This window comes from Triticum dicoccoides, chromosome 4B, assembly GCF_002162155.2.
Source record: "Triticum dicoccoides isolate Atlit2015 ecotype Zavitan chromosome 4B, WEW_v2.0, whole genome shotgun sequence".
Classification (NCBI taxonomy): domain Eukaryota; kingdom Viridiplantae; phylum Streptophyta; class Magnoliopsida; order Poales; family Poaceae; genus Triticum; species Triticum dicoccoides.
The window spans coordinates 296,045,996-296,068,975 of NC_041387.1; positions in this window are offsets into that span (position 1 = coordinate 296,045,996).

Sequence of the window (22,980 nt, forward strand, 5' to 3'; positions counted from 1 at the left end):
ATCTCCCGGCCACTCCGACTCACTCCCCATCGGGCTAGTCCTGGGTGGCCCCGTGTCTACCAAATACACAATGACCACCTTCGTGGCAAAAACATAAGCGATACCACACGGGGACCTGGTACTATAAACGCAACAACTGGCACACAAGGTTATGTCTGCTTACCTGGCCAGGGTACCGCACGCCCATAACCTTCCCTAGTTGGTGGCACCGACCAGAGGCATGACAATGGACCGAATAAAGTCCTTTCCATAAAGGCAAACTTGGTTGCATTGGGAAAGACTCATTTCAGTGGCACCATGACCCGGTCAATGCTATATTCCAGTTGAGTTATCATCATCAGGTTCAACTTAAAGTGAAAATAACCGGTGTCATAATGCCATGACATGCAACACTAACGTATGCATCACATATCAATGGAAATGACGGAGTCAACTATATCCACACTAAGAATAAGCATCAACAACTCATGACACTTCTCTGGTTAAGATCACACCTCACTTTAAACAGAATCTTTTCTAGCAAATTTATCATTTTTACTCATGCAAGAAAATAACTCCACTAATTATTTATATCCATAACCATATTATTCTTTCATCACCCAAAAATATATTCTAGTTTCTTTACCAACTAAGTTCACTTAAAACTTTCTGTAAATCAAGCGTATTAACTAAAACAAGCAATTAACAGAACATAAATAACATAATAATGACTTAAATGCATGGATTAAATCATTTGTTCAAGTAAGAAAATCACAAATATTGAAATGGCACCATGAAAATGTTGTTGTGGCTTGCCTTAGTGCAGATGAGGTTCACAAGCCTGACCCTCTGAAAATAAATTTAAACACAAGAAGAAAATATTAAGAAACCTTCTGAAATTCACCAGAAAATCTAAACTGCAGGGAAAAACTCTCATCTTTGGTGAGCTACTAGATTTTTGGACAAACAACACAATGCAAAAAGAATCAATTCATTTGGACTTATGGTTAAAAAGTTTTGGCCATTTGAAGCTCTCTGGATTTAATTAAAAATTGAATATAAATAAACAGACTGGGGGTGATGTCGAAGGCATAAAGCCTCGGGGCGCCACCACTCGTACCGCTTCGCGCGTGTACTGAGTGGCTGACTAGCAGGCCCCGCTAGTTAGGTGAGGGAGAGAGAGAGAGAGGGAAATAGAGAACGGCGCGGCTTCGCCGGAGCGCACGCCGGCGGTGAGGGTTTGTCGGCCAAAATGAGAGGGAGAGATCGAGAGAGGAGACGGAGGCGCACCTGCCCGTACCCGTAGAGTGGCTAGGGGTGGTCGGACGGCGCCGGAATCAACCTCTCCAGCGGAGGCAGAGAACGGAGGTCGCCGGAGACGAAGATGACGGCGACCAGAGGCGAATCCAGGGGCTCCAACCAGTCGGAACGGCACCACCGGAGAGTGGCGGAAGCCCTGTAAGGGTTGCCCTGGCCTGGGAGGGGTTGGAGCTGTGGAGACGACCCGAGGGATCGCCAGCGAGCTCGATCTCGAGGACGGCAGCCCGTGGCCTGCCCGGCCGGGCTACGGCTTTCTACGCACTTGTGGAGTGTGTGGGAGTGGTGGATGGTGCTCGAGGAGGCTGGGGATGGCCCTATTTATAGCCGAGCGTCGAGGGGGGATCGGGCTCCGCCGGTGGATACCTGGCCGCGGCGCCCGGCGATGAATGACGTCAGTGAGAGGGGGAGAAGAAGACACAGCTCAAGCGGGGACTATTGGCGAACGGGGAGGAGCACAGGGGCGACAGGAAGGCGACGAGCACAGTGCGCACCACACTAGTGTGTTGGGCGTACCGTGCCCGTGCCCGCTGCGGGGAGCTCCGGCGTCGACGAGTGGCAGGGGGGAGTTAAGGGGGTTCGAACAATGATGGTGGCACGATTTGGCACGTTTAGGCAGGCGGGGCAGCGAGCACGCGCACAACAGAGCACTCGGCGGCACCCAGAGCACGTCGTTTGCATGCCAGCACGCATGGACGAATGCGGTCACCGCGTGAACTATGACCTCTGTCCGACCTAAGCTCAAACTTCATGTCTGGCGTGTTGTTCGTGGTTGTTTTGAATGTTACCACGCTTGGGTTTGGTCTCAGGTGCAGTAGAAATGATTTTACACCCCAGGTTAGTTTCTGGACAGTAACTTTGAGAGCTTATTGTGGTCAAACCACTGGGAGTTTAGGGATGGGCTTTGGAGGCTAGCAACCATCTACTAAGGTGATGATGCACAAGAAAAACCAGCTACAATGGAGCAAGTAAAATGGTAGTTGCTGTAGAAACTACCATTTCTGTCCAGAACAGAAAATATTTTATGTAGCAAAAACATACCAAAAAGTGATGAAATATTTTTGCTCAAAAAGGTGCCCTAGGGTTCAAAGAATAATTAGTATTTTTCTCAGAATTTTATGGGCAAGAAAAATTGGGGTTGCTTTGGAGCACATTGAGCTAGCTAGGGTTTAAGAGGGGAAAATGAATATTTTTCATTAAGAAAAATATTCCAAATATTATTTTGGGTTTAACTAGAGAGGGAATGATGGTTAGAGAGGGAAATGATGCACTTGGGTGAAAGCCAAGGGGTACCCAAGTGGTTAAGTCCATATGAAAAATTCACAAACTCCAAATTTCAAATTCAAACTAACTGAAAATCAGGCAAAGAAGAGAGGGCAAAAACCAGGCTGTCACAGAAATTATGGCATATTACATCCACTGGGCATCAAAGTTCGCCACTATGATAATAAAGCACAATAAGACATCAGATTACATACACTAGGCATCAAAGATCGCCACCGGTGCAAATAAACACGTTGACAAAATAATATACAAAACTGACATCACTTCAATAGAGTTCAAGAAAGGTTAGCCCTTCTCGGGAGTTGCAGCGCAAGCAGCTGAGCAAGCTTATGAGACTGCGCTTGTTTGGCACTTATATCCTCCTTAGTCCCAAAGAGAAAAAAGCAGATGGATGACAGGTTTTGCACATATAAGTATCAGTGCCGACAATTCATCACATTTCTTATAGGCGAATAAGTGAGATAGTTTAATATAGCATTAACACAATATGGTATTATTCAGGTTAAGACAAGGCAGGAAATGACATCATGAAGGAGTTGGCAGCTTCATGACACCACTGGATTACAGATCAAGAACTCATAAGTATCAATTATTAGTGTGCTGTCAATTTATCCCATTTCAGATTGGCAAATAAAGAGACAGTTTAAATAATAGTAGAATGCTATGACATTGTTCATAGTTAAGACATCGCAGAATATGACATTGTGTTATAGTGGGTAGTTTCACTACATCACTGGATTACGGATCAAGAACAGAAGCATACATTCAGTGCAAAACAAGATCACTTGCTCCGTATAGTTTAATTTACATGGTATGAAGAAGGAACTTGGTTGTACAACTGAAAACTTAAATTGAGAAGGACAAACTTTTGTTTATGAACTTCATAATAAACTTTAAACATGCAATTTGATGCAAACACCAAAAATAAACAGCTGTTGCAGTCATGCCTAACAAGATATACACAACAAAGTTTGATGGCTTGAGAAGGACAAACTTACATTAGTGGTGAAGACCGACTCTATAAAGCCCTTGTCCATGCTGATGTGGGGGCAATTCAAGAAGTTTACCACAAAATCTTCTTCATAAGCATTGCCTTTATTCTACATTTTGTTTAGAGTAAAAATAGATGTGATAATATAAGAAAAATGGAGAATATTTAAGATACGATGAAGAGTGATGCTACATAACCAAGTAGCTATAAATGTAAGTATAGCGATACATGCAAAAGGTACAACCAAGAGCAATACAGAGCTAAATTTCTTCAGTACCATTGGTGTTATCCAACCTTATTGTAAGAGTAAATATAGATCTGATGTGTAGAAAATGGAGGGCAAAGGAAAATAAGTTGTGATGGTGCATAAAAAACTAGCTGTCAATATAAGTATACTGATAAAGGACAGCAGGTACTTACAAGAACAGTGTCCAGAGATAAACTTTTTCATTGGTATTGGGTATATTCTACATTAATGTAACCATTAATACAAATATGATAATTTGGAGCGAACAACTGATAAGCAAGCTATCATGCATACTGTTGTCCCATAATGAACCAGGTATGAATGCAAGTACAGTGATACAGGAGAACACGTACTCACAAGAGCAAAGTAGTGAGAAGCATATTTGTGATATGTTGTCATCCTTTTCAAACCGGAATTCTTCTTCGAGCAGATTTCCTGCAAAAGAGATCTGTAAGGCACATGCAGAAAAGTAGATGTTCAAATTGTCATGTGATATCATAGACAGTACCTCATCCTAGGAACGACACTAGTGCATGATAACCCACAAGTATATGGGGTCAATTGTAGCCTTTTAGATAAGTAAGAGTGTCGAACCCAACGAGGAGCAGAAGGAAATGACAAGTGGTTTTCAGCAAGGTAATGTCTGCAAGTGCTAAAATTGTAAGTAGTAGAGTAGTTTGATAGCAATATAATTTGTAACGAGCAAGTAACAATATTAGTAACAAAAGTGCAGCAAGGTAGCCCAATCCTTTTGAGTTAAAGGACAGGCCAAAACGGTCTCTTATGATAAGCAAAGCGTTCTTGAGGGTACACGGGAATTTCAGCTAGTCACTTTCATCATGTTGGTTTAATTCGTGTTTGCTACTTTGATAAATTGGTATGTGGGTGGACCGGTGCTTAGGTGTTGTTCTTACTTGAACAAACCTCCTACTTATGATTAAACCCCTCACAAGCATCCGCAACTTCGAGAAAAGTATTAAGAATAAATACTAACCATAACATTAAACTTTTGGATCCAATCGGTCCCTTACGGAATAGCGCGTTAACTAGGGTTTAACCTTCTGTCACTCTTGCAACACATCATCTAATAACTACTCCACAATGCATTCCCTTAGTCCAAAATATGGTGAAGTGTCATGTAGTCGACGTTCACATGACACCACTAAGGGAATCACAACATACGTATCATCAAAATATCGAACACATATCAAGTGGACATGATTACTTGCAACATGATTTCTCCCGTGACCTCAAGAACCAATAGCATAATGGATCTAAACATATATTCTTCCACCAAATCAACCATATAGTAATCAACTACTAGATGTAATCAACACTACTAGTCACCCACAAGCACCAATCTATAGTTCCGGTACAAAGGTTGAACACAAGAGATGAACTAGGGTTTTAGAGGAGTTGGTGATGTTGAAGATTTTGATGAAGATAGCACTCCCCAAGATGGGAGAGTTGTTGGTGATGATGATGACGATGATTTCCCCCTCCAGGAGGGATGTTCCCCCGGCGGAATCACTCCGCCAGAGGGTAAAAGTGCTCCTGCCCAGGTTCCGCCTCGAGACGGTGGTGCTTCATCCCGAAAGTCCTCTCTTTATTTTTTTATAGCTCAAAATGAGTTATATACCATAAGAGGGGCACCGGAGGTGGGCCTGGGTGAGCTCAACCCACCAGGGCGCGCTTGGGCTCCCTAGCACGCCCAGGTGTGTTGTGGCCACCTGGTGCCCCCCTCTGGTACTTATTTGCTCCAATATTCCTCAAATATTCCATAAAAATTCCTCGTAAAGTTTCAGCTCATTTGGAGTTGTGCGGAATATGTAGCCTGACATAGCTTTTTCAGGTCCAGATTTCCATCTGCCAGAATTCTCCCTTTTTGTGTATACCTTGCATATTATGAGACAAAAGGCATTAGAATTACTCCAAAAAGCATTATTATGCAATAAAACAACAGAAATAGCATTAGGTAAACATGATGCAAAATGAACATATCAACTTCCCCAATCTTAGACCTCGCTTGTCCTCAAGCGAAAACCGAAATCGAAAAACATGTCCACATGCTTAGAGAGAGAGAGGTGTCGATAAAAACAACAATACGGACATAGCAGCATCATGTAACTTATTATAACAGCAACAAATTTTAACATAAAACTTTTATCATAGAACTTACAATTGATAATTCATCACAACATCGAAGTATAAAGTATAAACTCTATTGGAAACCAACAAACTATGTTCTCAAACAACTTTGCAACTACAATTCATCATCTTTTCAGGAAGGGTCATGTATCGGAGCCTTTAGGCAAGTTCACATACTCAACCATCATTTAGTCTTCTATGATGGCTAACATTCACCGCATACACATGAGCAAACAACCGAACACATAGAAAGATAGGGGCTTATAGTTTCGCCTCCCAACGCATTAACCTCAAAGGTGATGTGAACAATAATAACTCATGCTACCCATATTCAACTGGATATATGTTCCTAGGTCTTTCCTCACCACATGATGCTTGCCAAAGGAGAAAATAAAGAGGAATAGAGAGGAGAACTTTGAATCTTGCATGAAAGTAAATACATGAAAGTAAAAGATAGGCCCTTCGTAGAGGGAAGCAGAGGTTGCCATGCGCTTTCTTGTTTATATGCTTAACCCCTTAGTGTAAGAGAACTTCACGTTATGTTGCCCCTTATGATGGCAACCTTTATTATGCAGTCTGCCGCATTTATTCTTCGCCATCACAAGTTCGTACAACGCTCAATTTTCCCTTACACTAAATGATCTTACACTTTTAGAAGCAACTTTTATTGCCTTTTTGCACCGATGACAACTTACTTGAAGTATCTTACTCAATCCAGAGGTAGGTATGGTGGACTCTCAAAACAAGATTTGGGTTTGAGGGTTTTGGATGCACAAGTAGTATCTCTATTTAGTGCGGAGTTTTTGGCTAGAAAAGTTAGGGGTAAGCACCACATGTTAAAGGATCTATGACAATATAACTTCTATGTGAATATGAACAAATATAAATCATTACGTTGTCTTGTCCAGTGTCAACGGTTTTGGCATATAATATTTTGATGGGTGCTTCCAGGATAGTGTATTTGTATGTGAATCTTCCCTCATTAATTCTTTCATGAGTTTGCATCATTGACTAATGCTATGTTTGTCAATCTACAATAACATTTACTACTTGTACTTTTCCTTGTGTAATGTCATCACTTACCATAAGATTAGTATATGATCTTTTCATTTATTTCCTTTATTTTTATTGAAACAAGAAAGTAAAGAAAGCAAAACTCAAACTAAACTTTATTATATATCTTGCACACGATTACAAAGATAGATCACTAAGCAAACTCTCAAAAAGAAAGGATCGAACTAAACTTTTATTCATCTAAAGCAAAATATAACTGTGGATCAAACTTACAAAAGTAAAGACAAAAGATAGTGGAGATGGTACGATACCGGGGCACCTCCCACAAGCTTGGAGAAAGCCAAGGGGAGTGCCCATACCTGCTACTTGATTTTCTTTTGGTGACGATAAAGGAGATACTGGTGATGAAGTAGTAGTGAGCTTGTCCAATAAATCTCTGAGTACCTCCCTCAAACTGTAAATCTCCCGAAGAGCATGGTGAAGCAATTCATTGTTCTTCTCTACTTCAGCCATGATATGCTTATTTTCCGGACCCCAAGAGTTTGTCCCTGCATCACTTTCTCTTGGACGAGATGTGTCCCAATTGGACGGAATATGCACACGAGGAGTGTTTTCGAACCCATAATTATGAATCAAATTGTGAAAATTGTTTTGATGTAACCTGTGTAGAGGTCTCCTTGTAGGGAGCTCTTCCTGATCTCTTGGGACCTCTTGATTATTTATTGGACTCATGGCTTGATGGGGGTTAGGATGAGTGGACATGTCGGCCAGAGTCCCCTCTCAGAGGCCGGAGGGTGAGTTCCAAATGAGTCTCCCTCGTCCTCCTCCATGGTAACCTCTTCAAATCCCTCTCCCCTGGACTCCACCTGAAGCAACCAAGCATCGCCTTATTCATCATTGGGGGAGGGAGAAGACATGATGCCTGACTAGACAAATCTGACAGAAAACAACGAGAAAAGAAAGCAGGAGATTTCTCCGCGATACGGAGGTCAACATGTTCAGGGGGTATATAAAGATTTTTTTTGTCTTGCGGAACAAGCAGAACGGAAGAAAAACGGAGTCCGGAAAGTACCCGGGGTGGGCACAACCCACCGGGCCTGGCATGCTAGGCGCGCCCTGGTGTATCGTGCCCACTAGGGTCACTTTCCTGGAAGTTTCTTATTTTCCTAATTTTTTAAATATTCCAAAACTAACAAAATTTATTTTTGTGGATTTTTTGGAGTCCGTTCACTTACCATATCACGTACCTCCTGTTTTTTTCACGATTCTGAAGTGTTCCAGAAGGTTTCTTTTATGTGTTCTTCCGGTGTCATAGTTTGGATAATATTTCTTTCAACATTAATGGGCCTACCTGATATATAATGTTTTATTCATTGCCTTCTGCATTATTTACTTTGATAGCTCAAAATCGATAAACCTCCTCGATGACATAGGGTCCTTCCCATTTGGGGAGGAGTTTTCTTTCAAAGAATCTGAAACGAGAGTTGTACAAAAGAACATATTCTCCAAGTTTGAACTCACGCATTTAGATATTCCTGTCATGCCATCTTTTAACTTTTTCTTTGAATAACTTTGCATTTTCATAAGCATGGGTTCTCCATTCATCTAAAGAGCTAATATCAAATAACCTCTTTTCACCAGCATGTTTGAAATCATAATTGAGTTCTATATTTGCTCAATATGCTTTATGTTCCAACTCAAGAGGCAAATGACAAGCTTTTCCACAAACCATTTTGTAAGGAGACATACCCATAGGATTTTTATATGTTGTTCTATAAGCCCAAAGTTCATCATCTAATTTCTTAGACCAATTCTTCCGGAACCTATTGACCGTATTTTGTAAGATTAGTTTTATTTCTCTATTGCTATGTTCAACTTGACCACTAGGCTGAGGATGATAAGGTGATGCAATTATATGGTTAACATCATACTTAGCAAGCATTTTACGGAAAGCACCATGAATGAAGTGCGAGCCACCATCAGTCATTAAATATCTAGGGCTCCAAACCTTGGGAAAATAACTTCCTTAAGCATTTTAATAGAGATGTTGTGATCAGCACTACTAGTTGGAAGAGCTTCTACCCACTTAGTAACATAGTCAACAACAACCAAAATATGAGTATACCCATTAGAGGAAGGAAAAGGTCCCATGAAATCAAATCCCCAAACATCAAATGGTTCAACAACAAGTGAATAATTCGTAGGAATTTATTGATGCTTACCGATATTACCTATTCTTTGACATTCATCACTAGACAAGACGAACTTACGGACATCTTTGAAGAGAGTAGGCCAATAAAACTCAGAGATTGCAACACCTTATGAGCGGTTCTGTCTCCCGTGTGATGTCCTCCATAAGCTCCGGAATGACACTTCTGTAGGATTTGTTCCTGTTCATGCTCAGGTACACAACATCTAATAATACCATGTACTCCTTATTTATAAAGATGTGGGTCATCCCAAAGTAAAGTCTTAAATCATAGAAGAATTTTTTTCTTTTGTTGGTATGTGAAGCTAGGTGGTATGTATTTAGCAACAATATAATTAGCATAATCAGCATACCAAGGTGTACTATTGGAAACATTTATTACAGCTAAATGTTCCTCAGGAAAGCTATCATTAAGAGGTTGGGGGTCATTAAGAATATTTTCAAGCCAAGACAAGTTATCAGCTCTGGGGTTCTCTGCTCCTTTCCTATCAATGATATGAAAATCAAATTCTTGTAGCAGAAGAACCCACCTAATGAGTCTTGGTTTAGCTTCTTTCTTCTCCATAAGATATTTAATAGCAGCATAATCGGTGTGGACAATCACTTTAGAATAAAAAATGTAAGATCTAAATTTATCACAAGCAAACACCACTGCTAAGAATTCTTTTTCAGTAGTAGCATAATTTCATTGAGCATTGTCTAGAGTTTTGCTAGCATAATGTATAACATTTAATTTCTTATTAATTCTTTGTCTTCGAAAAACACCAACAACATAATCACTAGTATCACACATAATCTCAAAAGGCAAGTTCAGATCAGGTGCAGTAATTAAGGCTTTCTTGAGTGCTTCGAAGGCTTCCAAACAATCATCATCAAACACAAAAGGGATATCCTTTTGCAAAAGATTTGTAAGAGGCCTAGAAATTTTAGAAAAGTCTTTGATAAACCTCCTATAGAAACCAGCATGACCAAGGAAACTACGAATACCTTTGATATCTTTAGGACATGGCATTTTCTCAATTGCATCAACCTTGGCTTTGTCCACCTCAATGCCTCTTTCAGAAATTTGATGGCCCAAAACAATAGCTTCGTTAACCATGAAGTGTCACTTTTCCCAATTCAAGACAAGATTAGTTTGTGCACATCTCTGCAAAACTCGATCCAGATTGCTGAAACAATCATGAAAGACATCCCATAGACAGAAAAGTCATCCATGAAAACCTCAACGATCTTTTCACAAAAATTAGAGAATATAGCAGTCATACATCGTTGAAAGGTAGCAGGTGCATTACATAAACCAAAAGGCATACGTCTATAAGCATAAGTTCCAAAAGGACAAGTAAAAGTGGTCTTTTGTTAATCAGGTTGTGAAAAGGGTATTTGTGAAAAACCAGAATATCCATGAAGGAAGCAAAAATGTGTGTGCTTAGATAATCTTTCTAACATTTGATCAATAAAAAGAAGAGGGTAATGATCTTTTCTAGTTGCTTTGTTTAATTTTCTAGGTTGTGACAATTCTTTGTGGAATAAGCTCATTCTTATCATTACGAACAACAGTTACCTCCCTTCTTAGGGACACAATGAACAGGGCTTACCCATCTACTATCAGCTATAGGATAGATTATACCTGCTTCCAGAAGTTTCAATATTTCCGTTGTTACCACTTCTTTCATCTTCGGATTTAACCAACATTGGTGATCACCAACGGGTTTAGCATCAGGTTCCATATTAATCTTGTGCTGACATAGAGTGGGACTAATGCCCTTAAGATCATCAAGAGTATATCCAATAGCAGCTCGCTGCTTCCTTAGAACTTTCAATAATCTTTCTTCTTCATGTTCTGAAAGGTTAACGCGAATAATAACGAGATATATCTTTTTCTCACCAAGATAAGCATATTTCAAAGTGTCTGGCAATTGCTTTAATTCAACCACAGGATCACTTTTAGGTGGAGGAGGTCCACCTAGAGTTTCAATAGGCAAATTGTGGTTAAGCAGGAGCCGTTGTTCAAAGAAATTTTTATCTATTTAATTTCTTTCACGCATATTCAAATGATTTTCATGGTCTAGCAAGTATTGTTCTAAAGGATTAGTAGGAGGTACAACAATAGTAGCAAGACCAATAATTCCATCCTTACTAGGCAACTCTTTTTTATGAGGTTTTCTACTAAACTTGGAAAACTTAAATTCATGAGATTCATCACCAAAGCTAACACCGAGATTTTGTTTCTCACAATCTATTCTAGCATTGATAGTGTTCAAGAAAGGTCTACCAAAGATAATGGGACAAAAGTCATCTTGTGGGGAACGAAGAACAAGAAAATCAGTAGGGTATTTTATTTTCCCACACAAGACTTCAACATCTCTAAGAATCCCAATTGGTGATATAGTATCTCTATTGGAAAGTTTAATAGTAACATCTATGTCTTCTATTTCAGCAGGTTCTATTTCATTATTAATTTCTTCATATAAGGAAAAAGGAATAGCACTCACACTAGCACCTATGTCACATAACCCATTATAACAATGATCTCCTATCTTGACTGAGACAATTGGCATGCCAACAACTGGTCTATGTTTACCCTTTTCATCGGGTTTGGTAATTCTATAAGCTTCATCACAGAAGTAAATAGCATGCCCATCAATATTACCGACCAAGAGATCTTTAACAATAGAAACACTAGGTTCAACTCTAATTTGTTCAGCCAATTTAGGTGTTCTAATATAACTTTTGTTGACCACAGTTGAAACTTTAGCATGTTCCTTTATCCTAACACGGAAAGGTGGTTTTTCAATATAAGCAGTGGGAACAGCTGGATCAACATTGTAAATGATAGTTTCTTCTTTAGCTTTTACTAGCTCTTTAGTTTATTCTTTAATAGGTGGGTGTTATTTAAACCACTTATCCTTAGGGAGATCAACATGAGTAGCAAAAGATTCACAAAAGGAAGCTACTATCTCAGAGTCAAGTCCATATTTAGTGCTAAACTTTTGAAAAGCATCGATATTCATAAAATATTTAACACAATAAAACTTAGGTTTAATACCTGACTCTTTACCTTCATCGAGTTCCCAATCTTCAGAGTTGCATTTAATGCTTTCCAGAAGATCCCACCAGAATGCAATAGTTTTCTTCAACAAAGAACTAGTACAAGAGGTATCGAGCATGGATTGATCATTATGAGAAAGTCAAGCATAAAAATTCTGAATGATAATTTCTCTTGGGAGCTCATGATTGGTGCGTGAATATAACATTGACTTAAGCCTCCTACAAGCTAGAGCGATACTCTATCCTTCACGAGGCCAAAAATTATATACATAATTCCGATCACGATGAACTAGATGTATATGATAATTTTTTTGATAGAATTCCAATTTCAACCGATCCCAGTTCCAAGATCCAATATCATCGCATAGCCTATACAATGTCAATGCTTTTCCCTTCAAAGATAAAGGGAAAACATTCTTCTTAGCTTCATATCCTAGTAAACCTGCAAGCTTAAACAATCCACAAATTTCATCCACATATATCAAGTGCATATCAGGATGTTTGGTTCCATCTCCTGCATAAGTATTAGCTAGCAATTGTTCTACCATACCCAAAGGAATTTCATATTCAATATTTTCAGTAGGTGCAGTAGGTTGAGGGGCAAATATTCAATATTTTCAGTAGGTGCAGTAGGTTGAGGGGCAACTAATTGTCGTTCTGGTTGAGGTGAAGATCCCCCAAACAAACACCTCAAAGGATTGTTTTCCATAGTAGCAAGTGACAATAAATTTCAGCACATAGTAACAATGTTTCCTTACCAATTTCCACTTACCAAAAGCTCTTCACTCCCGGCAACGACGACATAAAATGGCCTTGATGACCCACAAGTATATGGGGTCAGTTGTAGCCTTTTCAATAAGTAAGAGTGTCAAACCCAACGAGGAGCAGAAGGAAATGACATGTGGTTTTCAGCAAGGTAATGTCTGCAAGTGCTAAAATTGTAAGTAGCAGAGTCGTTTGATAGGAAGATAATTTGTAACAAGCAAGTAACGATAGTAGTAACAAAAGTGCAGCAAGGTATCCCAATCATTTTGAGGCAAAGGACAAGCCAAAACGGTCTCTTATGATAAGCAAAGCATTCTCGAGGGTACACGGGAATTTCATCTAGTCACCTTCGTCATGTTGGCTTAATTCATGTTCGCTACTTTGATAATTTGTTATGTGGGTGGACCGGTCCTTAGGTGTTGTTCTTACTTGAACAAACCTCCTACTTATGATTAACCCCCTCGCAAGCATCCGCAATGTCGGCATTCTCGATACGGGGGTACCCAGACTTGCCTGCCTGCGGCCCACGGCATGGCTCCATCGATGGCCTGGTATGGCCCAGCTTCAGCATCAACAACTTAAGACCCTTGCGAGGGACCATGGCTCGCGAGGACGACGACACCAAGACCTCCAAGGGGATCGGCCCCCTCAGGCTGGCTCCCGAGGAGCGGAGATTTCTATGCAAGGTGCACCTCGCGAGGTTCGGCTGACGTGAGCCATGACGACCAAGGCCAGGCGGGTGCTAGGCGGGTGCCAGCGGGCGAGAGTACCAGTTTCCTCTTCGGTACAAAGGAGGCAATAAGAGGGCGCGGAGTCCCGAGGAATCAACCAAAGGTTTCCATTCTAGTGCAACAAGACAAAGACCGCCAGGACGGAGGTCATCTCCGATCCCACCGCAGCATCACGACCAGAGGATTTTGCAGGCGAAGACCACTTAGTTAGGATATGACGTACTTGTTGTCTCCCTTCAAATTTGGCTGTTGTGGGATCCCTTCTCACCTACATTTGGGAAGAGGACCAAGGACACTATAAATAGGACGTAGCCACCACGATGGAGGAGGTCGAATCCACAGAGAAGAGAATAGAGGGGGGTCGAATCCATTCCACCCTCACCACCTCACCAACTCACTCGAGCTCAAGAAAACGCCTCCTGAGGCTGTTCTCCATTGTACTAGTTCTTCCTCAGCCCCTCGAGGCAAATCCACCACAAAGCAGGAGTAGTGTTTTACACCGCAAGGTGGCCCGATCCGGGGAAAACTGTCATGTCTTTCTTTCCCTTCGAGCTCGGCACGCTAGGCTGTGAGGTTTGTGAGCTAGCAGGCTGGGTAGGTTCAGATTTCCGCATGCACCACATAGTTCGAACCTCTCAAGGATTTGCGAAACCCGAAATACGACATTTGGCACGCCAGGTAGGGGTGCATTAGAGATCCGCCTCTCCGTCCGCCACTTTCCGCCGCCGGCTCTGATGGCGAGCGCTCCTCCGTCGAATGGGTCGTCGTGCACCTTTGGGGGAGCCATGGGCCTCCGCGATTTCACCCCCACCTTGCGGCAGGTACGGTGGCCACCCAAGTTCAGGCCAAAGATGCTGCCCCGCTATGATGGTGTGGCGGATCCGGCTGGTTTCCTCCAGGCATACGACGAGGCAGCTTGGGCAGCCGGTGGGGACGACAAGGTCATGGCCAACTGGCTACCCATGGCCCTCATGGGCGTGCCACGCGCCTGGTTGCTCAGCTTGCCGGAATCTTCCATGGCCTCCTGGGAGGATCTGCATGGCCTCTTCATCACGCACTTCACGGCACCAGCACCTCCCGCCGTCACAGCTCTCCTGGGTGGCCCGCAGGCACCACCCTCCGACCGCCACATCAAGCAGTTCTACCGCCAGTTGGGTGCTGCCCAGGTGTAGCCGGGGGCTCCCCCGGGCTAGGCAGTGCCCAAGGACGACCTCACCTTCGGCCTAGAAGATCACCCCGCTACCACGATGGGAGCAGGCGTGCTCCCAATGCTCTGCACCCCCTCCATATGCAATGCGGTGGTCACCAAGACCCTCATCGACAGTGGAGCCGGCCTAAATGGGCTCTCCGCGGAGGCGTTCTCTTGCTTCATGTGCCCCACGACCGAGTCTGCCCCACCAAGCCCTTCTCCTGGGTTGGCAACGGTTCTACCAGTCTCCTAGGACAAATCCGGCTTCCCGTCACCTTCAGGACCGGGACAACTACCGCACCGAGCTCATCGACTTCGACGTTGCCCGGATCAAACTACCATACAACGCCATCCTTGGGTACCCAGCCCTTACCAAGTTCATGGCAGCAACTCATCCAGCTTACAACGTCATGAAGATGCTAGGCAACAGCAGTGTCCTCACGGTGAAAGGAGACACCAAGGATGCATTGCAGGCCCTCAAGCTCACCTTCAGGATTGTGGCGTCCGTGCAGTCGAGCGAGAAAGGGGGCCCTAAGACTCTGGAGGCAGCACCAGCCAAGAAAAAACAGTTGTTTTCCGAAGACCGAGCTGGCCTTCACCATAGGAGCTGGCCTCCCCCCGGACCAAGAGAAAGCGTTGGCCAGCTTGTTGCGCGCCAACAAGGAGGTGTTCACATGGGAGCCCAAGGACCTGGTCGGGATCCAAAGGGGAATAATCGAGCAACACCTGAGGGTGTGCCCAAATGTGCGCCCAGTGAAGCAGAAGGCCCGACGACAGTCCACAGAGAAGCAGGCGTTCATCGTCCAAGAAACCCACAAGCTGTAGGACGCTGGTGTCAGCTGGGAGGTGTGGTACCCGGAGTGGCTGGCGAACCCAGTCATCATCCCCAAGAAAGGGGAAAGGAGCGCATGTGCGTTGACTTCACCAACCTCAACAAGGCTTGCCCTCAGGGGCCCTTCCCGCTCCCGCGCATCGACCAGATCGTTGACTCCACCACCGAGTGTGACCTGCTGTGCTTTTTGGACGCCTTTTTGGGCTACCACCAGATCAAGATGGATGTGCAAGATGTAGAGAAGACGGCATTCCTGACTCCCTGGAGGGTGTACTGCTACACCTGCATGCCTTTCGGATTGCGTAATGTTGGGGCTACCTTCCAACGGCTATTGCACATTGCCCTGGCCCTGTAGCTCGGGGCTTACGTTGATGACATAGTGGTGATGTCTCGGGAGGCGAAGACCCTGATTGAAGATCTGAAGTAAACATTTGCCAGCCTGCGCAAGGTGGACCTGTGGCTCAATCCCGAGAAGTGTGTGTTCGGGGTCCCCTCAGGCAAGCTTCTGGGTTTCCTAGTGTCACACAGAGGAATCGAGGCCAACCCAGAGAAAGTCAAGGCTAGAGAAGACATGAGCCCTCCATAGATGCTCAAGGAGATGCAGAAGCTGGTGGGCTGCATGACCTTGCTGGGCGCTTCATCTCCAAGATGGGGGAACGCTCCCTCCGGTTCTTCAAGATGATGAAGAGGAAGGAGCCGTTTGAGTGGCCCCCTGAAGCTGATGCGGCCTTCCAAGACCTCAAGAGATACCTAACCAGCCTGTCGGTGATGGTGGCTCCGTGCCCTCTCGAGCCCTTGGTGCTCTACTTGGCCGCCGCCCCTCACTCCGCCAACGGCGCTATGGTGGCGCTAAGGGAAGAGCGCTCGTTCAAGGACCCTTAGCAGGGCGCCTCGTCACCAAGCAAGGCGCAACAACCTCAGGATGGCGCTCTTGAGGCTTCAGCTGACTCGACAGCCAACGTACCTCCTGAGGCTCAAGCCAACCCTCCAGCCGGAGGGGCTCCTAAGGCTAAGGCTCACGACGCCGCGACTGATACGGCAGGTGATGAGACCCCTGAAGGTCAGCACCCTCAAGAGACACAAGACCTTCCAATACCTCCTCCCTCGTCGATCATCCGGTCAACTTCGTCAGCACGGTGCTACGGGAGGCACGAGCACGCTACCCCATGCCCCAAAAGCTTTTGCTCGGACTCGTCGTCACCTCCCGAAAGTTGCGCCACTACTTCCAGGGTCACCCCATCAAGGTCATTTCAGCCTACCCAATAGAGAGGGTACTCCGGAGCCCTAACGCCCTGGGAGGGTCGCAGAGTGGAACATCGAGCTTCAGGCGTTCCAGCTCGAGTTCAGCACCACCAGGGTCATCAAGGGCGCGGCCCTCACAGATTTCGTAGCAGAGTGGACCAACGTCCCTGACTGCGGAGTATGCGAAGATCGCTCCCTCTCTCCCGGTGACGAGGCGCTAGATGGGTGGATCATGTACTTCGACGGCGCGTTCGCACGATAGGGCGCGGGGGCTGGAGCTGTCCTTATCTCACCCGCCAAGGACACGCTCTTCTATGTTGTACAACTCTGTTTCTAGCAGGGCGAAAAGGTCTCCAACAACATCATGGAATACGAAGGCCTACTCGCCGGCCTCAGGGCCGCAGTGGTGCTGGGGGTGAAGCGTCTCACCGTTAGGGGCAATTCCCAGCTCCTCATCAACTTCCCCCACAAAGAGTACGTCCCCAAGGACGAGCACATGGAAGCATATTTGGAGGAGGTGCGCAAAATGGAGAAATGATTATTGGGCTTGGAATTACAGCACGTGCCATGAGGCACGAACAAGGAGGCAGACGACATTGCCAAGAGGGCATCCCGGCGGCTACCTTAGGAGCCATGAGTATTGGAAGAACGGCTCTTCAAGCTGTCAGTGGCTCCCCCCGTTGCGGCACCAGCGCCACCTGAGGAGGACCTGCCCCGAGCCCCAGCAACAGGCACCCCGACCTGCGGCCCAACCTCAGGGGTCAGCCTGCTCCTCGCACTCGAGCCTCAGGAGGGATGCTGGACCGAGGAGTTCAAGATGTACCTGCCTCAGGGGACGCTGCTAGAGAAGGAAGAGGATGCCGAGCGCGTAGCTCGCTAGGCCACCGCATACTGCATCCAGGACGGTGAGCTGTACCACAAAAGGCCCAATGACGTTTCCTTGTGAGGCATCTCCAGGGAGCAGGGGCTCGAGCTGCTGGCAGACATACATGGTGGGGACAGCGGACACCACTCTTCATCACGCACCCTTGTGGGCAAGGTGTTCCGCATTGGGTTCTATTCGCCCACAGCACTCAACGACACCACCGAGCTAGTGCGCTCCTATGAAGCCTGCAAGTTCCACGCCAAGCAGATCCACCAGCCCGCGCAAGGCCTCCAGACCATCCCGCTTACGTGGCCATTCATGGCCTGGGGGCTGGACATCTTGGGGCCATTTCCCCGAGCGCTAGGGGGCTACCGCTACCTCTACGTCGCCATTGACAAGTTCACCAAGTGGGCGGAGGTAGAAGCCGTCTCCACCATCCCAACCGGGTCAGCCGTCAAGTTTATCAAGGGCCTCATGAGCCGGTTTGGGGTTCCTAATCGCATTATCACCAACAATGGCTCACAGTTCACGAGCAACGTTTTCAAAACATACTATGCTAAACTTGGAACGCAGATATGCTATGCCTCAGTGGCGCACCCCGAGAGCAACGGCTAGGCTGAGCGCGCCAATGCAGAAGTCTTTAGAGGCCTCAAGGCAAGGACCTTGAAGAAGAAGCTCGAGGCCTGCGGCAGGGGCTGGCTCGACGAGGTCCAGTCCGTGCTATGGTCCATTCACACCACCGCAACCAAGCTGACGGGCGAGACACCATTCTTCCTCATCTACGAAGCTGAAGCGGTTCTCCCGCACAAGGTCAAGCATCGCTCCACGCAGGTCCTACCGTTCGACGAGGCACGCCAGGACGCCATGCGGGGGATGGATCTCGTGCTGGGGGAGGAATGCTGCCATCAAGCCTCGTTCCGAGCGGCAAGGTACTAGCAGGCGCTGTGGTGGTACCACTGCTGCAGCGTCCGCCCCAGGACGCTCGAGGTGGGTGATCTTGTCCTGAGGCGGGTGCTCTCCAGGGAGGGGCTGCACAAGCTCTCTCCCATGTGGGAGGGCCTGTTTAGGATTGCCCGTGTCTCCAGGCCTGGCGCCGCGCGCCTGGAGACACAGGACGAGATCCCCATCCAGAATGCCTGGAACATCCAGCACCTCCGGAAGTTCTACCCATGAAGCAAGGCTCCACCTTGTGAAGGTCTCCACTCATGACACTCTCACATAATAATGAGTGGGGCTGTACACAGCCCGGAGTCTCCGGAGCGCCGCCCTGGGGCCTCAAGGGGGCTCCCTCCCACGTCCTAGTGGCAGCACTTAGCTCTGCGCTGGTGAGAAGACTAAACTTGGTTTCGGAAGCGGCTGTTCGGTTGCTTGCTTTCTGAAGTTGTTCCACAATCTTTTAATGGAATTCGGAGTATTCGCGTTTTGGTTCGCCAAGTTGGATTTTCTCTTCTCTCGTTTCCCTCATTCTTGGCCTTGGCCAAGAAAGGGCGACAGTTGCCCGTCGCACTTCCTCGCGGGCCTCTGATACGTCCATTTTGCATCATGCTTTTATATTGATATTTATTGCATTATGGGTTATTATTACATGTTATATCACAATACTTATACCTATTCTCTCTTATTTTACAAGGTTTACATGAAGAGGAAGAATGCCAGCAGCTGGAATTCTGGGATGGAAAAGGAGCAAATATTAAAGACCTATTCTAAACAACTCCAAAAGTCCTGAAACTCCACGAAAGTCATTTTTGGAATTAATAAAAAATACTGAGCGAAAGAAGTTCTAGAGGGGGGCCACCCACCATCCATGAGAGTGGGGGCGCGCCCCCCTGACTCATGGGCCCCCTGTCAGCCCTCCGGTGACCATCTTCTGCTATATGAAGTCTATTACCCTGGAAAAAATCATAAGCAAGCTTTCGGGACGAAACTCCGTCGCCATGAGGCGGAACCTTGGCGGAACCAATCTAGGGCTCCGGCGGAGCTGTTCTGCCGGGGAAAGAACCCTCCGGGATGGGGAAATCATCACCATCGATCCTCTCATCGGGAGGGGGTCAAATTCCATCAACATCTTCACCAGCACCATCTCCTCTCAAACCCTAGTTCATCTCTTGTATCCAATCTTTGTCCAAAACCTCAGATTGGTACCTATGGGTTGCTAGTAGTGTTGATTACTCCTTGTAGTTGATGCTAGTTGGTATATTCGGTGGAAGATCATATGTTCAGATCCTTAATGCATATTAATAATCCTCTGATTATGAAGATCAATATGATTTATGAGTAGTTACGTTTGTTCCTGAGGACATGGGAGAAGTCTTGCTATTAGTAGTCATGTGAATTTGGCATTCGTTCGATATTTTGATGAGATGTATGTTGTCTTTCCTATAGTGGTGTTATGTGAACGTCGACTACATGGCACTTCACCATTGTTTGGGCCTAGAGGAAGGCATTGGGAAGTAATAAGTAGATGATGGGTTGCTAGAGTGACAGAACCTTAAACCCTAGGTTATGCATTGCTTCGTAAGGGGCTGATTTGGATCCATATGTTTCATGCTATGGTTAGGTTTACCTTAATACTTCTTTTGTAGTTGCGGATGCTTGCAATAGGGGTTAATCATAAGTGGGATGCTTGTCCAAGAAAGGGCAGTACCTAAGCACCGGTCCACCCACATATCAAATTATCAAGTACGAACGCGAATCATATGAGCGTGATGAAAACTAGCTTGACGATAATTCCCATGTGTCCTCCGGAGCGCTTTTCTCCATATAAGAATTTGTCCAGGCTTATCCTTTGCTAAAAAAGGATTGGGCCACCTCTCTGCACCTTATTTACTTTTATTTCTTGTTACCCGTTACAAATTACCTTATCACAAAACTATCTGTTACCAATAATTTCAGTGCTTGCAGAGAATACCTTACTGAAAACCGCTTGTCATTTTCTTTTGCTCCTCGTTGGGTTCGAAACTCTTACTTATGGAAAGGACTACAATAGATCCCCTACACTTGTGGGTCATCAAGACTCTTTTCTAGCGCCATTGCCAGGGAGTGAAGCGCCTTTGGTAAGTGGAACTTGGTAAGGAAAAATTTATATAGTGTGCTGAAATTTACTGTCACTTGTTACTATGGAACATAATCCTTTGAGGGGCTTGTTCGGGGTATCTTCACCCCGACCAGCAGAGCAAAGAGTTGCTCCTCAACCTACTGAACCTACTGAAAATGTTTACTTTGAAATTCCTTCAGGTATGATAGAGAAACTGCTAGCTAATCCCTTCACAGGAGATGGAACATTGCATCCCGATTTACAACTAATCTATGTGGATGAAGTTTGTGGATTATTTAAGCTTGCAGGTATGCCCGATAATGTTATCAAGAAGAAGGTCTTCCCTTTTTCTTTGAAGGGAGAGGCATTGACATGGTATAGGCTATGTGATGATATGGATCATGGAACTACAAATGATTGAAATTGGAATTTCACCAGAAGTTTTATCCTATGCATCTTGTTCATCGTGATCGTAATTATATATATAATTTTTGGCCTCGCAAAGGAGAAAGCATCGCTCGAGCTTGGGGAGGCTTAAGTCAATGTTATATTCATGCCCCAATCATGATCTCTCAAGAGAAATGATTATTCAAAAAATTTATGCTCGGCTTTCTCTCAATAATCGCTCCATGCTCGATACTTCTTGTACTGGTTCTTTTATGATGAAGACTATTGAATTTCGATGGGATTTATTGGAAAGAATTAAACGCAACTCTGAAGATTGGGATCCCGACGAAGGTAAGGAGTCAGGTATGACACCTAAGTTTGATTGTGTTAAATCTTTTATGGATACCAATGTTTTCCGTGAATTTAGCAGTAAATATGGACTTGACTCTGAGATAGTAGCTTCTTTCTGTGAACCATTTGCTACTCATGTTGACCTCCCTAAGGAGAAGTGGTTTAAATATAATCCTCCCATTGAAGTAAATGTAGTTGCACCTATTAAAGTTGAAGAAGATACTATCACTTATAATGATCCTATTGTTCCTGCTACTTATATTGAGAAACCACCTTTCCCTGTTAGGATAAAGGATCATGCTAAAGCTTCAACTGTGGTTCATAAGAGTAATACTAGAACACTTGCACCACCTGAGCAAATTAAAGTTGAACCTAGTATTGCTATGGTTAAAGATCTCTTGGCTGATGATATTGATGGGCATGTTATTTATTTCTGTGATCAAGCTGCTAGAATTGCTAGACCCGATGCTAATAAACATAGACCTATTGTAGGCATGCCTATTATTTCTGTTAAAATAGGAGATCATGGTTATCATGGCTTAGGTGATATGGGTGCTAGTGCCAGTGCAATACCTCATTCCTTATACAAAGAAATTATGCATGATATTGTACCTGCTGAGATAGAAGAAATACATGTTACAATTAATGCCAATAGAGATACTATTTCACCAATTGGGATTGTTAGAGATGTTGAAGTCTTGTGTGGGAAAGTTAAATATCCTGCTGATTTTCTTGTTCTTTGTTCCCCATAAGATGACTTTTGTTACATCATATTTGGTAGACCCTTCTTGAATACTGTTAATGCTAAGATAGATTATGAAAAGGATGTTGATACTATTGGTTTGGGGGATATGTCTCATGAGTTTAATTTTGCTATGTTTCGTAGACAACCCCATGATAAATAATTTCCTAGTAAGGATGAAATTATTGGTCTTGCTTCTATTGTTGTGCCTCCTAATGATCCTTTAGAACAATATTTGCTAGACCATGGAAATGATATGTTTATGAATGAAAGAAGGGGGATAGATGAAGTATTCTTTAAACAGGGACCTATTTTGAAACACAACTTGCCTGTTGAAATTCTAGGGGATCCTCCACCACCCAAGGGTGATCCCGTGTTTGAGCTTAAACCATTACCAGATACCCTTAAATATGCTTATGTTGATGAAAAGAAGATATATCATGTTATTATTAGTGCTAACCTTTCACAACAGGAAGAGGATAGATTATTGAAAACTCTAAAGAAGCATCGTGCTGCTATTGGATATACTCTTGATGATATTAAGGGCATTAGTCCCACTTTGTGACAACACAAAATAAAATTGGAGAAAGACGCCAAACCAGTGA